Source organism: Myotis myotis, unplaced genomic scaffold (genome assembly GCF_014108235.1).
Source record: "Myotis myotis isolate mMyoMyo1 unplaced genomic scaffold, mMyoMyo1.p scaffold_m19_p_4, whole genome shotgun sequence".
Lineage (NCBI taxonomy): Eukaryota > Metazoa > Chordata > Mammalia > Chiroptera > Vespertilionidae > Myotis > Myotis myotis.
In genome coordinates, this window is record NW_023416346.1 from 19785889 (window position 1) to 19803909 (window position 18021).

Here is an 18021-nt window from a genome sequence, read left to right on the forward strand (position 1 = left end):
TTTTTCTGTTGATGGACATTTAGGTTGCTTCCATATCCTGGCTATTATAAATAATGCTGCAATGAACATAGGGGTAAATATGACTTTTCCAGTAAGTGTTTTGGATTTCTTTAGATAAATAGCCAGCAGTAGAATTGCTGGGTCATAGAGTGGTTCTGTTTTTAAATTTTTGAGGAACTTTCATACCCTTTTCCATACTGGCTGCACCAATCCACATTCCTGCCAACCATGCCCCAGGGTTCCCTTTTCTCCACATTCTAACAAACAATTGTTTTTGTTGATTTATTGATGATGGCCATTCTGAGGTGATATCTCATTATGGTTTTGATTTGTATTTCCCTGATTAGTGATGTTTAGCATCTTTTCATATGTCTATTGGATACCTGTATGTCCTGTTTGGAGAATGTCAATTCAGGTCTTCAAGGGCTTATTTTTCATTTGAAATGTTTTATAATACTCATAAAAAATATTATTTGCTTTTTATATTCTGTTATTTGTCAATGAGTGCATCAAGAAGGAAAGAAAATTGTTTCCTTTTTTCTGCTGGAGACTATTGGAACTGTATGGAATCAGAGAAGTTTAGTTTGGGGTAGTAATCTCAAATTCAGAACTATTGACATTATGCTCCAGATTATTCTGTATTGTGGGGGACTGTCCTAATGCATTGTAGGATATTGTTGGATGTTTACCAGCATCCTTAGTCTTGATGGAACAGATGTCAGCAGTACTACCCTGGCTAATTGTGACAGTAAAGAATATCTCCAGACATTTCCATTTTCTGAAGTGTGGGAAGCAAAAACACCTAAGTTGAGAACCATTGGTTATGAGGGAGAATACTAGTTGGAGGGAGGAAGTGGGATTGCAAAATAAACCAAATGCATAGGAGGAGGGGTGGTGGAAGAGGGAAGCAGAGAGAGTGCAAGAGGGATGGAGAAGATGGGAGGGAGGGAAGAAGAGAGAATGCAAGAGAAAGAGAGAGAGAGAGAGAGAGAGAGAGAGAGAGAGAGAGAGAGAGAGAGAACAGGAGGGAGATTTCTACAAGGAAGGAGGGAGATTTCCCACAAGGATCAGACAACTGAGCCTGCTGTTAACTGCCGGAGTCCAACCCCAGCAGGTCCAGGGGTCCCCAAAGGTGTGGACGGAGTCGGTGAAGAAGGAATGACACGGAGAGAGCGTTCAGTTGATCAGCAGCCTAGCCAGGATCTCTAGCCAGGATCTCCAGCCAAGTTCTGGTCTGGATCTCCAGCGAAGTTCTGCTTAGGATCTCCAGCCAGGTTCTGTGTCCATGTTCTCTTGCTAGGTTCTCCAGCCAGGTTCTGTAGCCATGTTCCCTTGCTATATTCTCCAGCCAGGTTCTGTCCAGGTTCTCCAGCCAGGTTCAGTCACCAGGTTCTAGTCAGGTTCTCTTGCCAATTTCTGTAGTCAGGTTCAGTGCAGGATCTTTTGCCATGTTCTCTCCAGCAAAGTTCTTCTGTCTGTGTAGGTTCCTTCTTCTGAGTTCTGTCTTCTTCGTTCTGTGTTCTGAGTTCTGGCTCTTGCTGTCTTGTTGCATCTGTATTTATACCAGTTGATTCAATCCTATCAATCTCTATTACAAAGGTTAGGGCGTTTCTTATCTCCATTCCAGGGAGTAAAGATTATGTAGCTTAAGCATGATTGTTCATAGTTAAAGTGATTAATTACCCGCCTGGCACTTGTTAAGAGGTTTTATTCCCTCCCTAACTTCAGGGGAAAATCCCTACCTGGGGAAACAACCTTTCTCAGAGAGGAGACCTTGGTTAAAACACATAGTGCCAAGAAGGTGAGCAAACATATTAAGAACAATATGCCATATATGCCAGGTCCCTTGAAACAGCAAGGATGGACCGGCTCCCGGCAGTTAACTTTATTATAGGAAGTGTAGAGCTTGTGGTGAGCTATACATAACCTTCAGTGAAGGGGCCACTGGTCTGCTGTTTCATCCAATTGTCCCTGTGTGGAAAGCTAAGCTCAGGGTACTGTGTTGTTGTTTTTTTTCCCTAGGGAAACCAAAGATCTCTTTTAATTAAAAAGTAAAAATATTGTACTTAAGGAAACCTCCAAGTTTTAAATCATCTTTACAAATACTTATTAATGGCTCACTCAGTGCTAAAAACTGTTGTAGGCAATGTGAGTAACATACAGGCAGTGTTTTTTCTATAATAGAGCCTCAATGCAGTGAGGTGAGACAGACAAGTAAATGTCAGGTTATGGTAAATTATTTGAATAAAAATGTACACTGTAAGATGTCGGCAGGGTTTAAAGGTTAGAAATGTGTATAAATATTTGAAAATACATTTGTTTTTTAAATGAAAAAATATATATTTCAGACTCTGATTTAGTCCAATAAGTTTGTGATAGGTAGATTGACTTCTGACTCCCTCTACTCTGACATTGGCCTCTAATTTAGGGGGATTTTACCCTCATACCCATTCTCAAATACAAGTTACAGTTGATGCATCCACCTTTCTACTCACTCTCTAAGAAAGTACCACCTTTAAAGAGATCATTTCAAATATGAAATATTTTTTTTTTTACTTTTGTATGCACATAGGTAACTTTTAATATGATTTTAGGTGCCAGGTAGTGTTCCACATGTAAATGGATAGGAAAAAAGGGCCTTCTTCATTGCATCAGTATCTACTGTCCTTACTGCTAAGTCATAACACCTTAGTCTTGTTATGGGGGGATTTCCCTTTATAGTGTGCTTTTGTCTGTATTATATTTAATAATTTTCACAGTGGCCCTGTCTGTGTTTTTAGGCAAGTCAGCTGGACCTCAGCAAAGTTAAGTCACTTGTATAAGGTCACCCCTCTCAAATGTAGTGGAGCCAAAAACAGAATTCCAATTTTTCTGATCCCATTACCCCATGTGGTGATGTGTGTATGTGCGAATAAAGGTATGCTTGTGTTTTGTTCTGTAGCTGAACAGCAATTACATATTTTCCTTTAAATTTTTCTCTCTCTCAAATACCCACACACATTAAGAATAGATCATTCTTATTCTTTAAAATAGGAATAAGAATAAATTATGAATAATAATGTTTAAGAATACCAAACTGGTGAAAGAGATATGGTGATTATCTATGTACACCCAGCAGAAGAAAATATTGCTATACAGTTTAAGCCTTTTATGTGCCCTCTTTGATCCCATAATCTTCTCTGTCATTACGGGCTTTACTGTTGTGGGCTCACATATTTTAAAATGAAATATCCTTTCAAATACTAATAGTTTAGGTTGCATCTAAGAATAGTTGCATACCTATATATGTGTATTCCTATATATGTATTATGTGCATGTATACATATATGTATGTAAATGTATGCTTGATATTTCATAATTTGATTTACTGTGATTTTAATTATATCAGTAATGATACATTGCATTTTTATAGTGATTTACATTTACAAAATACTTTGAAATATTTCGTCACATTTTACCTTTAGGAACTGACACATGTGCCTTATTCCCCTGGACCTGCAAAGTATCTGAAAGTTGAATAGATAAGCATATGTGAGCCTTGTTGGTGCAAGGTAATCACTTTATTTTTTTAAATACATATTTCTTTTTATTTCAGAGAGAGGGAGCAATAGAAATATTAATGATGAGAATCATTGATTAGCTGCCTCCTGCACGACCCCCTGGGTTGGGTAACGAGCCTGCAACTCAGTCATGTGCCCTTGACCAGAATCGAACCTGGGAACCTTCAGTCTGCAGGCTGACGCTCTATCCACTGAGTCAAACAGGCTAGGGCATCACTTTCAATATTTCCCTATTCTAACCACTGTATGAATCATTGTTCAGAATTCTCTTTTCTGAATAGGCATGAATGTGAAACAATGGGGTATTATTACACTACTTCATTGTAATCAAATGCACCACCTATATGCATAAACACATTTTAATTCATGACACATTATTTGATATAAAAGGTTGACCTGTATTTCATTAAGAACAACACCTGCAGGTTTCTTGGAACTTCTTGACATCCTTAGCCATTCTCATGAATCAGATTTTCTACTATGGTTCCTTTCTTATTTCTGGTTAGATAGAGCTGCATGAATTATCCCCCCTCTGTTTCATTCCTTAGCTTTTCCAGAGCTACATTTTGCTCTGGGAAGGGGAAAGAAAAGTCAACCGATTTTCTTCCTCAGACTTACAATGGGTGTGACATTTTCTGTAATACATTTCAGGCCATTATTCAGCAATTTATGATCTTTAGCCTGTTTTTTCACCTAAGGCTAAATCATCACTTTTATATTAGGTATAATACAGTTCCTGGGGGAATGTGTGAAAGACTGAGGAATAGTTGAATTGGAAGAAAAGTAAAATTTACCTTTGACAAGTGGGTCTATGCTAAGTGATGTAAGGAAATTAATGAAAAATGAAAAGGAAAAGCTAAGGCTAGCTGACATATTGATTCAGAAGATATTTATTAATAGTTGCTCAAGAAGAGTAAAAGGTAACTTTACCACAATATAGGATAAATGAAACTAGATGTCATACACTGATATAAAAAATGAAAAATGAAACAGGGTAGTAACCCCAAACTCACAGGGAAGGAGGTGATTCAACTGTATTTAGTAGCAAAATTCTGTGGGCCTTAATAGAGATTTCACTTTTGAGAATGTAGTGGGTAATGATGTATCCTGGATGAAGGCATACAAAAATCTGTTTTTGTTGCCTGGATCTATTACATTACCAAGTACAATATTTATGGTAATTATTAAATTTTAAAGAACTAATTATGTCCATGAACCTCAAAGAGATGGATCTATTAGTTAAGAAATACCTAACTGGTAAAAGAATAGTGCAGTGATTACCTGTGTACTCATCACCCAACTGAAAAAAAAAATAAAACATTACTTAGAGTTCAAGACTTGAACACCATTTCTGCTATTTGGAAATCTGAAAATCTTTCATTTGGACTAAATGAATTCCCTTAGGTAGTTAGGGCTATGAAAGACGATTTGTTCCACAGTTAGCCATGCCGCTTGGGAAGGTGGTGTTTAATATTCTATGAATTACCAAAGTTCCAAAGTTAAGTAGAAGGCTTTCTAAGAGGAAGGATGAGGAGCAGTATTTCAAACCCAGGCTAATATAGCTAAAATATTTTCAAACTTGCACTCCATGAACTTTCTAGCAAATTGTCAAATTTCAAATTGAGCTTCCCGCTTTATCTTGAATATTGGGCTTAAGGCTAGCTGACATATTGATTCAGAAGATATTTATTAATAGTTGCTCAAGAAGAGTAAAAGGTAACTTTACCACAATATAGGATAAATGAAACTAGATGTCATACACTGATATAAAAAATGTAGTGTTTCCTCCCAGTGATACAGACTGCTAACATGGAATCACTTTGGCATCATAACACAACAAAATACTTGACAATATTGCCATGTAATCCTTTTGCATGAAAGTGGGATGGACTAAGTCTAGCCTGACAACACAGTGGTTGGTAAAAATTATAGTTCAGCTGACTACTTAGCATTGAAAGCAAAAATAAGCATGTAATTCCTTAAAACAAGGGATAGTTTATGAAATAAACATTTTCTGCTTTAGAAAAAAAGCTTTATGAAATTCAAGAGGGTTTTGTTTTTAAACATTACTTACTAATTTCATTTAACCATAAAAATAACTCAAGGTTTTTCCCTCAGAGTGCTCCATACTGTTGCATATATAATATTTAATTAGATGATTCATTAAATTTATGAATGTTTTCAACTCATGTTGAATATAACCTATTAAATTTTAATTTTAAATGACAGTGTAACCTCCTTTGGAGTAACCCTGCTTAGGCTGGCTGTGACTCAGACATTTATATATTTTGCCGATGCTGCTGGGGTTACATGTACACAAGAGACAACTGAACAGCTTGTTTCCCTTCTACTCTTAATCTGTTTTAGCCCAGGTATAACTTATCAACTTTTCTTTGGTGCTCTGTCCAGTGATCTGCACATAGGTATTCAACAAATGCTAATTGATGAACATATTTCTGTTTGAGCAGCCAGTGTAGTCAAATGGAATAATTGCTAGATTTTAAAAAGTCAGGTGTTCTAGCTCTGTCTATAAGAATATGTGCAATCTTGGTCTATCCCCTTTCTTCCCTTTTTTACCTATCCCCCTCCCTCACCTCCCTTTCCTTCGACAAGCATCAGCTTATTCTCTGTATCTGTGGGTTTGCTTTTTAGATTTCATATCTAAATGAAATCATATGGCATTTGTCTTTCTCTGTCTGACTTTTTTCACTTAAGGTAATACCCTCAAGGTCTACCCATGTTTTGCAAAGAGAATGTTTTCATTCTTTTATATTGTTGAGTTTTTGGGCCTCCTTTGGGCCTTAGTTTTCTTACCTAACATCTGAATATCTTAGACTCAATAGTTTTTGAAAACACCAGTCCAGGATTAACCTTCTGTAGTTTGATAACTCCCTCACCCCTCATTCTGCCTACTGTGTTAGTTCCAGCTATATCTCCAGTGGAGATGCTACTATATAATTTACCTTAATGTCAGTCAGATAAGTATGTGTTATGCTTTCAGTTTTTTTCAGATTCATCAATAACTTCCACATTGAAATTTAAGAAAAATAAAAGTAGCCTGTTCCTGTAAATGGAAAGAATTGCTACATACTTGAACATTGCTACATATTTTAAATCTGGATCATCAAGCTAAACACACTTCTGGTTAGAAATAGCCTTTACCTTCCTGTCCTCAAATTTTCCCCATAAACATTTCCTGGCTTCTTCCTTTTAGGACTTTGCTGGAGAGTCAGGAAGACTTGCTTTCAGATCTCCACCTGCTACAAAATCTCTGTGTCAATGAGGGCCACTCATTTCTCAAATCACACCCCAGTTTCTTCAACTGTCAAATCAGGAAGCTTTATTTGATGATATCTAGAATCCATTATATTCTGATTCTATATGAATCTATGTTTGGGGATATCAATTATTTAAAGATAAGGACAGACAAAATATCTTTTAATGAGCACCTACTATGCGCCAAAATGGTAGGTATACTTTAGAGTTAAGAAAACTGAGGACTGCCCTAGCCCGCTTGGCTCAGTTGATAGAGCTTTGGCCTGGGGACTGAAGGGCCATGGGTTTGATTGAGAGCAAGGGCATATGCCTGGGTTGCGGGCTCAATCCCCAGTAAGGGGCATGTGCAGGAGGCAACTGATCAATGATTCTTTCTCATCATTGATGTTTCTATCTCTCTCTCTCTCTCTCCCTTCCTCTCTGAAGCCAATAAAAATATATTTTAAAAAAAGACATAAAACTGAGGACTGAGGTTGGTTATCATTAATAAACTAGCAAAACTACAAATGACAGAGTCAGGACTGAAATATGTGTCTATATGATTCCATAAGCCATACTGGGTGGGCAGGGAAAGGGATCTGTTTTATTTTATTTTATTTGGTAGGTGATGGGGAACAAGTTTTTGAGCAAGGGTTAGTTTCATAAAAGGCATAATTTTAAAAGGTCAGCATGAAGGTATGCCTAGAGGATAGCAGCCATTTTAAATTCATCTCTTTCAACATCTAACAGTATTTAGCAAATGGTAGATACACAATTGATGTTTATTAAATGAATGGAGGAATGCATGGATGGATGGATAGAAAAAGGAATGATGGTCATGAATAAGAGAAGAAATCAGAGAAAGGAGATGTACTAGTGATGACACTACTGTGATAATCTGGACAGGAAGTAATAAAACTTTGAACTAGAGTGGTGGCCATTGGAAAGTACACATGCAAGGACGAAAAAATGACTGGACCAGGAAATCAATTAGATGTGGGCCTGAGAGAAGCCAAAAATGACCCCAAAGTTTTGAAGCCTTGTTGGTTGCCAAAATGGTTTGCTACTATTCTCAGAATTCAGGTGGCCACCTTGTAGTCTAGCATCTATTTCCAAGTGCAGTGGAGGTCTGCAAACAATAGAAAACAAATGGAACTCAGTACTGTCTGAATGAGTTGTAAAACTGAATCTATTTATATTTGAGTTTGACCTACATAAGGACCAAAATACAGTGAAGGGGAGGTGGTGGAAAAATAGACAATATATGTCTCATGTGGCAGTTAACTGCAAGAGGCTGTTGTTGCTATTGATTTTTAAAAGAACTATTTTCTGCCTCATTTCCCCCTTTTCTTTCTTTAATCAGTATGTCTGCTGATTGGTATTGAACTGGATACCACTTATTCATGTGTAGGGAGTCTTCTGGCTGAAGACTAAAAAAGTAGAAATCATTGGCAATTATCAAGGTGACTGTACTGGTCCAAGTTATATAGCTTTCACTAAGTGAATACCTCATCAGTGAAGTTACTAAGAATAAAGAGGTGATGAACCTTACCAGTACCATCTTTGATGCCAAAGAGGCTGATTGGTTGCAAGTTTGATGATGCCACAGTGCAGTCAGAGTGAAGCACTGGCCTTCCAAAATGATTTGTGAAAAGGGAAAGCCTATTTAGGGGAGAAAAATATAAAATGCAGTAATTAGTGTTCCAGCCTACTTAAATGATTCACAGTGTCAGGCCACCAAGGATGCAGGAACATCACTGATCTTAATATCCTGAGAATCATTAAGGAGCCTACTACAGAAGCCATCATCTATGGCCTGGATTAAAATGAAACAAACAAACAAAAAGCTTTAAAAAAGAGAAAAATGTGCTGATCTTTGACTTGGGTTATGGCACCTTTGATGTATCTATCCAAAACATCAAGGAAGACATCTTTGAAGTAAAATCCACGTCTGGTAACAACCTCCTGGATAGGGAAAACTTGGATAACTTGTGGTGAAGCACCTGATTGAAGAGTTCAAATGCAAACACAAGAAGGATATAGCCTCCAACAAGTGGGCAGTGTTGTGCCTCCAGACTGCCTATGAGAATGCAAAATGTTTCTTGTTTCTTTTTTAATGCCAGAATTGAAATTGATTCATTCTTGAAGGATGTGGATTTCTACACTTCCATTTCCTGAGCCCACTTTGAGCAGTTCAGTGCTCTTTCCCATGGTATCATAAAGCTAGTAGAGAAATCTCTGAAGGATGCCAAATTTGACAAAAGCCAAATTAATGAAATTGTGTTAGTGGGTGGTTCCACTTGTATCCCATAGTTCAAAAAATTGCTGAAAGATTTCTTGAATTGAAAGGAGCTCAACAAGACCATCAACCCAGAGGAGGCAGTGGCATATGGCACAACTACTATACAAGAACCTATTCTCGAGGAGACGGAAGATGGCGGCAATATAGGCAGACGCGTCCAAGGTCCTGTCAGGAGCAAATGGAGTGAGCAGCTGAAACTAATAACACCCACCCTGAATTGGCGAAATTGCTCAGCTGGTGAGACGGTTTGCAGCCAGGAAGAGCAGAACGTCCCTGGAAAGGTAAAAAAAACCCAGGGATTTGGGCAGGAAAGTTTGCCAGACCTCTGAGCCCAGAGAGTTGGAGGGAGACCGCGTGGCAGACAGCCGCGTCCCTTGGGACAGGCACAGCCCCTGACGGGGGAAAGGAGAACCGCGGGATTCCTGGCACCGCTGGGGGAATTGAGAACTGGGTTCTGTGATCACGGAGGACTGAGCCTAAAGGGGACAGCCTGAAGAGCTGACCAGACCATGCAGTCCCGGTAAGAGAAGAAGCTTACAGAAACCAAGCCTTCCCCGTTTCCGCGGCCGGCGTTTGTTTGTTTGTTTTCACTGAATCCTGTTCATGGGACATTTCGGATACAGACACTCACCTGTGCTGAAGAGAGGGAGAGGGTGTGGAGGAGTGGAATCTGGGGAGAGACTGAGGAGAGAAGGGGGGCCGGGAGAGGTGGCAGCGAATTGAGTGCTGAGACACTCCTGAGCCCAGGTCTGGGGAAGCCATTCGCTCTGGAGAGTGAGACTCCTCCCCCCAGCCCCCAGGCAAGGAGCACAGCCACAACCAGATTCCACTCTGAACGAGATCAAGGATTAAAATAACCTGATCAGTCCCTGGGAGTTAACAGGGTTTGGCCTATAGAGGGATTTTCAATCCCAGCAACAACACAGAGCCGGTAACTAACTATTACACAGCCAGCTCTGGGCAGTGAACTTCCACTGGACATAGAGGCCTTATAGCCTCAGAGGCCAACCCCAGAACACTGCCACCCAGAGGCTGACCCACAAACTGACTCTCTGCTAAACACAAAATAAGGCAGTCTGGGAAACAAATGCGGCCTGCTTTAAAATAAGGACTGTGGTTTACAACACAGAGGAACGGTGTATCACAGGGAAACTCAACACTCTCCTGAATACCTGGCAGGTCTAAGGCGAGCCACACTGAAGAATAGAAGAACCGAAGGACCTTCACTACTGCAATTTTTTTTTTCTTTTTTCACCTTTTAACTAAGAAACCATTTTTTTTCTTTTTTTTTCTTTCTTCTTTTTTTTCTTTTTTTATCTTCTTTTTCCATCACCTGATTTTACCCTTTTAATTACTACCTTCTTATTTTTAATCAGTATTATTACTGCTACCATTTTACCATTTTTTAAAGTGCCATTTTATTTTCTCTTTATTTTATTTTGGGATTAGTGTTCTCCATTCTATTTTCATCGTAATATTATTGGTTGTTTCTAGTTTGCATTCATCTCCAGGGAGCTGTTGCTGGAATTTGTTGGGATTAGTGGCGGTTCTATAGGAGTATTCTCCTCATATAAAAAGTCTCTTCCCCTCTTCCACTTCATTCTCTCTTTTCGCTCTTTTTTTTTCTTCTTTTCTTTTCTCGCTTTTATTTTCCCCCGTCCTTTTTCCCAATTTCATTTTTGCACTCCTTTTTTTGGTCCCCACTTTTCTTTTCTTTTTTCTCTTTTATCTTTTTCTCTTCCTTCTTCCTTATCCCCTAACTCTCTTAATTCGGGTGGTCACCTTTATTTGGGGTTATTAATATCGTGAATATATTTGTGTATAGTGCCTGGTACGTGGTGCCTTGTTGTGTTGTATTTTGTGCCTTTAAATCAACACAGCAGATCCAAGCAACAGCAACCTCCTGAGCACCACACCCTCTGCTGAGGAACAGCAGCTGTACGTGAAACCTCGCCCCACCAGCCAGAAGAGCCACCACAGCTGTGAACAGCACCCACCAGAGGAGCTGCTGTCAACTGAAGAGCAGCTGCTACCACAACCGCCTGAAGAGCAACCACAGACCAAGGAGTCACTGCCACCCAGGGAGCAGCCACTGAACGACTCAAAGTCTAGACATGTCAGTGAGATCAAACATGGGTAGACAAAGAAACCCCCAAAGGAAAGAGAAGGAGGACTCTCCAGAAAAGCAGCTAAGTAATACAGAGGCATGCAACATGACAGAAAAAGAATTCAGAATAAGGGTCCTAGAGTGCATAAACCGGATGGAGGAAAAAATCGACAACCTCTGCAAGAAGCAAGAAGAAACAGATGAAAAAATCAATAACATATGGAAGAAGCTAGAAGAAACAAATGAAAAAATCAACAACTTAAGTAAGACCCAAGAAGAAATGAAGAGTGATATAGCTGCAATGAAAAACTCCATTGAAAGTATCAACAGTAGACTAGGAGAAGCGGAGGACCGAATTAGTGAATTAGAAGACAAGGAAGCAAAACACACCCAAAATGTACTGCAATTGGAGAAAAAAATTAAAAGACAGGAGGAGAGCCTGAGGGAGCTTTGGGACAACATGAAACGAAACAACATATGAATAATAGGGGTACCAGAACAACAGAAAGATGAACAAGGATTAGAAAACCTATTCGAAGAAATAATATCAGAAAACTTCCCTGAGGTGGGGAATAAAAAATTCACACAAGCCCAGAGAGTACCAAACAAGGTGAACCCGAAAAGACCCACACCAAGACACATCATAATTACCATGGCAAATGTTCAGGACAAAGAGAGAATCTTACAGGCTGCAAGAGAGAGACGGAAAGTTACATACAAGGGATCTCCCATTAGATTGTCAAATGATTTCTCAACAGAAACACATCAGGCCAGAAAAGAATGGACAGAAATTTACAAAGTGATGCAAAGCAAAGGACTGAATCCAAGAATACTCTATCCAGCAAGGCTATCATTCAAACTTGAAGGGGAAATAAGAAGCTTCACAGACAAAAAAAGGCTAAGGGAGTTTATCACCACCAAGCCAGCAATGCAAGGAATGCTAAAGGGACTGGTATAAAAAGAAGAAATAAAACGCTCAGAAAGAAAACAGCCACACAAAAATAGAAATGGCTACAAACAAGTAGCTTTCAATAATAACTTTAAACGTAAACGGACTAAATGCTCCAAACAAAAGACATCGAGTGGCTGAATGGATAAAAAAACATGACCCATACATCTGCTGTCTACAAGAAACCCACCTCATTAGAAGGGACTCACACAGACTGAAAGTGAAAGGATGGAAAAATATCTTTCAGGCAAATGGAAAGGAAAAGAAAGCTGGGGTAGCAATACTTATATCGGACAAAATAGACCTCAAAGTGAAGGCCTTAACAAGAGATAAGGAAGGCCACTTCATAATACTAAAGGGATCAATAAAACAAGAAGATATAACCCTGGTAAACATATATGCACCCAATGCAGGAGCACCCAAATTCATAAAAAAACTCCTGGAAGATATCAAAGGAGAGATCGACAACAATATAATCATAGTAGGGGACTTTAATACACCACTGACAGCACTGGATAAGTCCTCTAGACAAACAATCAGCAAAGATACAGCAATCCTAAATGACTCACTAGATCAGATGGACTTAATTGACATCTTCAGAACACTTCACCCCAATGCCACGGAATATACATTCTACTCAAGTGCTCATAACACATATTCAAAAATAGACCATATATTGGGTCACAAGCAAAGTATCCCCAAATTCAAGAAGATTGAAATCATAAAAAGCGTCTTCGCAGACCACGATGGCATAATATTAGAAATAAACTACAATAAAAACAACCCAAAATACTCAAACACCTGGAAGCTGAATAGCATGCTATTAAATATTGATTGGGTTACCAATGAGATCAAAGAAGAAATTCAAAACATCCTGGAAACTAATGACAATGAAAACACAACAATCCAAAACCTATGGGACACAATGAAAGCAGTCCTGAGAGGGAAGTTTATAGCTCTACAGGCCTATCTCAAAAAACAAGAAGAAATGGTAGTAAGTCATCTAACTCTACAACTCAAAGAATTAGAAAGAGAGCAACAAGAAAACCCCAGAGTGAGCAGAAGGAAGGAGATAATAAAGATTAGAGCAGAAATAAATGACATAGAGACCAAAAAAACAATACAGAAAATCAATGAAACCAAGAGCTGGTTCTTTGAAAGGATAAACAAGATTGACAAACCTCTAGCCAGACTCACCAAGAAGCAAAGAGAGAGGACCCAAATAAACAAAATAAGAAATGATAGAGGCGAAATAACAACAGACCCCACAGAAATAAAAATGATTGTTAAAAAATACTATGGACAGCTCTACTCCAACAAACTAGACAACCTGGAGGAAATGGACAAATTCCTAGAAAAATACAACATTCCAAAACTCAATCAGGAAGAATCTAAAAATCTCAACAGGCCAATAACTATGGAAGAAATTGAAGCAGTCATCAAAAAGCTTCCAGCAAACAAAAGCCCAGGACCAGACGGCTTCACAGGGGAGTTTTACCAAACATTCAAGGAAGAACTAAAACCCATCCTCCTCAGACTACTACAAAAAATTCAAGAGGAAGGAACACTTCCAAGCTCATTCTATGAAGCCAGCATCACCCTAATACCAAAACCAGGTAAAGACAACACAATGAAAGAGAATTACAGGCCAATATCCCTCATGAACATAGATGCCAAAATCCTCAACAAAATCTTAGCAAATCGGATCCAGCAGTACATCAGAAAGATCATACACCATGACCAAGTAGGATTTATCCCAGGGATGCAAGGATGGTACAATATCCGCAAATCAATAAACGTGATACATCACATAAACAAATTGAGAGAGAAAAACCACATGGTCATATCAATTGATGCAGAAAAAGCATTTGACTAAATTCAACACCTATTTTTGATAAAAGCTCTCAGCAAGGTGGGAGTAGAAGGATCATACCTCAACATAATAAAAGCCATGTATGACAGGCCCACAGCCAACATCATACTCAATGGACAAAAACTAACACCATTTCCCCTAAGAACAGGAACAAGACAGGGATGCCCCCTCTCACCACTCCTGTTCAACATAGTACTGGAAGTGTTAGCCATTGCAATTCAGCAAGAAGAAGAAATAAAAGGCATCCAAATTGGAAAAGAGGAAGTAAAACTGTCCTTATTTGCAGACGACGTGATATTATACACACAAAACCCTAGAGACTCCATCAAAAAGCTACTAGACTTAATACATGAATTTGGCAATGTAGCAGGATACAAAATTAACCCCAAGAAATCTGAGGCATTTCTATACACCAATAGTGAACTTTCAGAAAGAGAGATTATAAAAACAATCCCGTTTACCATCGCACCAAAAAAATTAAGCTACCTAGGAATAAACTTAACTAAAGAGGTAAAAGACCTATACTCAGAAAACTACAGGACGTTGAAAAAAGATATAGAGGAAGACATAAAGAGATGGAAGAACATACCGTGTTCATGGATTGGTAGAATCAACATCATTAAAATGTCCATACTACCCAAAGCAATCTATAAATTCAACGCACTTCCAATTAAAATACCAATGGCATACTTCAGAGATCTAGAACGAACTCTCCAAAAATTCATCTGGAATAAAAAAAGAGCCCGAATAGCTGCAGCAATCCTGAAAAAGAACAAAGTAGGTGGGATCTCAATACCAGATATCAAGTTGTATTACAAAGCCACTGTTCTCAAAACTGCCTGGTACTGGCACAAGAATAGGCATATAGATTAATGGAATAGAATAGAGAGCCCAGAAATCGGCCCGAACCAATATGCTCAATTAATATTTGACAAAGGAGGCAAGAACATACAATGGAGCCAAGATAGTCTCTTCAATAAATGGTGTTGGGAAAATTGGACAGATATATGCAAGAAAATGAAACTAGACCACCAACTTACACCATACACAAAAATAAACTCAAAATGGATAAAGGACTTAAATGTATGACAGGAAACCATAAAAATTCTAGGAGAATCCAAAGGCAACAAAATCTCAGACATATGCCGAAGCAATTTCTTCACTGATACAGCTCCTAGGGCACTTGAAACTAAAGAAAAAATGAACAAATGGGACTACATCAAAATAAAAAGCTTCTGCACAGCAAAAGAAACCATCAACAAAACAATGAGAAAACCCACTGTGTGGGAAAACATATTTGCCAATGTCATATCTGATAAGGGCCTAATCTCCAAAATTTATAGGGAACTCAGACAACTTAACAAAAGGAAGATAAACAATCCAATCAAAAAATGGGCAAAGGACCTAAATAGACACCTTTCAAAAGAGGACATTCAGAAAGCCAAGAGACATATGAAAACATGCTCAAAGTCACTAATCATCTGAGAGATGCAAATCAAAACAACAATGAGGTACCATCTCACACCTGTCAGACTGGCTATCATCAACAAATCAACAAACGACAAGTGCTGGAGAGGATGTGGAGAAAAAGGAACACTTGTGCACTGCTGGTGGGAATGCAGACTGGTGCAGCCACTATGGAAGACAGTATGGAGTTTCCTTAAAAAACTGAAAATGGAACTCCCATTTGACCCTGTGATCCCACTTCTAGGAATATATCCCAAGAAACCAGAAACACCAATCAGAAAGGATATATGCACCCCTATGTTCATAGCAGCACAATTCACCATAGCTAAGATCTGGAAACAGCCTAAGTGCCCATCAGTAGATGAATGGATTAGAAAACTGTGGTACATCTACACGATGGAATACTATGCTGCTCTAAAAAGGAAGGAACTCTTACCATTTGCAACATCATGGATGGAACTGGAGAGCATTATGCTAAGTGAAATAAGCCAGTCAATGAAGGAAAAATACCACATGATCTCACTCATTCATGGATAATAGAGACCATTATAAACTTTTGAACAATAATAGATACAGAGGCAGAGCTGCCTCAAACAGATTGTCAAAGTGCAGCAGGAAGGCCTGGGAGGGTTGGGGGGCAGGAGGGAGGGGGGTAAGAGATCAACTAAAGGACTTGTATGCATGCATATAAGCATAACCAATGGACATAAGACACTGGGGGATAGGGGAGGCTAGGGGACTATGTAGGGCGGGGGGATAAAATGGACACATATGTAATACCCTTTGTAATACTTTAAGCAATAAAATAATAAAAAAAAGAACCTATTCTCCTGGTTGACAAATCAGAGAATGTAATGTGCCTGATCTCCTGACCTTGATATTAGCCCTTTCTCCCTGGGCATTGAAATGGCAGGGAGGATGTGACATCCCTTATCCAGAGAAACACCACTGTTTCTACAAAGCAAATTCAGATGTTCACAACTTACTTCGACAAGAGACCACTGTCTTAATGAAAGTGTATGAGGGAGAAAAGGCTTTACCTAAGAGGAAGAAACTGCTTGGCAAGTTCATGCTCCTGGAATTCTTTAGCTTACTAATGTGGCATTCCTAAAATACAGGTGACCTTTCACATAGACAACAACATCATTATAAATATAAATGTTGCCAATGAAAGTACTGGCAGGAAGAACAAAATCAACATTACCAACCAAGACTGTTTGGGTATACATGATATTGACCAGATTGTAAAAGAAGCAGACAATATGAATTAGAATATGAAGTTAATAGAGATAGGGTAGCACTCAGAAATACTATAGAATCCCACATGTTCAACGGCATGAATTTAGTAGAAAAGCTATGAAAGGAAGGTTTCTTGAAAAGTTCCAGGAAGTATTAAGCTGCCTCGAGTATAACCAGGTTGCTGAATGAGATGAGTTCAAGCAGCAAGAGTTTGAAAGAGTCTTCAGTCTGAGAGTCATCAGGCTTTACTATGTAGTAGGTTCTGGCCGCTGTGGCTCCCACAGCTCAGAGGAGCTAAAGTCTAGTTTTGATGAAGGGCACTAAGCAGTTATTCTTTGGAAAGACTTTCCTGTTCTCTACAGCCTTTTATGAAGTTTCTATTGCAATATTTCATGTTAGTTTACAGCATCAGTGTGTATGAAAAAGGAGAGTCAAAACCTAGTTTAATGCTAAGAATTTGTAAGTTTATTCAACATTTTAATATTACTGCTTCTACATCTTGTGGGTTTGTGAAATTCAAGACATTTTTTAACACTTGAAGTTTATGTATGACCACTTGTTTTGGAATTAGCACTTATAAAATATTGAAACACTTAACTTTGGTAATAAGAACAAGGTTGCATTACCATCCCACAGTCTCACCTCTTTAATAACAATGACTGCTTGTAAGCAAATATCACGGTCTCAAACTTGTATAAACTTTTTTAAAATCCTCACCCAAGGATATGTTTTTATTGATTTTAGAGAAAAAGAAAAGGAAAGAGAGAAAACTTTCATGTGAGAGAGAAACATCAATTGGTTGTCACCTGTACATGTCCTGACCAGGGATTGAACCTGCAATTTAGGTATGCCTGACCGAGAAACAAACCCACAACCTTTTGGTGTATTAGAAGACACTCTAAGCAACTGAGTCACCCAGCCAGGGCTGTAAAACATTTTTTTTCCTACTCATCTGTATGCTACATTAGAGTTTACCTCTTTTAGTCACATTTCTGTGTGTTTCTTCAAAAAAATCTTCATAACCCACTGATGTCTGTAAGGATAAGAAAAAGGCCTCTTTTTCCTTACTGTAACCTTCCATAAGCTATGATAAGCACCTGGTAATTAAACCCCAAGATTGTTAGCTCCTCTGATTTAAACGCCCCTCTGTTCAAACTGAGGGACAAGATAAGCTACTTTCAAGGCTACATTCTTGACTACACCTCCTCCCTGCGGTTTTTACAACTCAGGAATAATTAGTTGAAAATTCCCTTTTACCACCCCTTCAAA

The 18021-nt window shown here is 38.6% G+C and overlaps 1 pseudogene; it reads left to right on the forward strand.

The window, feature by feature from the left end:
• The first annotated feature begins 7784 nt into the window (after positions 1-7784).
• Positions 7785-17076, forward strand: LOC118654366 (annotated as a pseudogene).
• Positions 17077-18021: the final 945 nt, after the last annotated feature.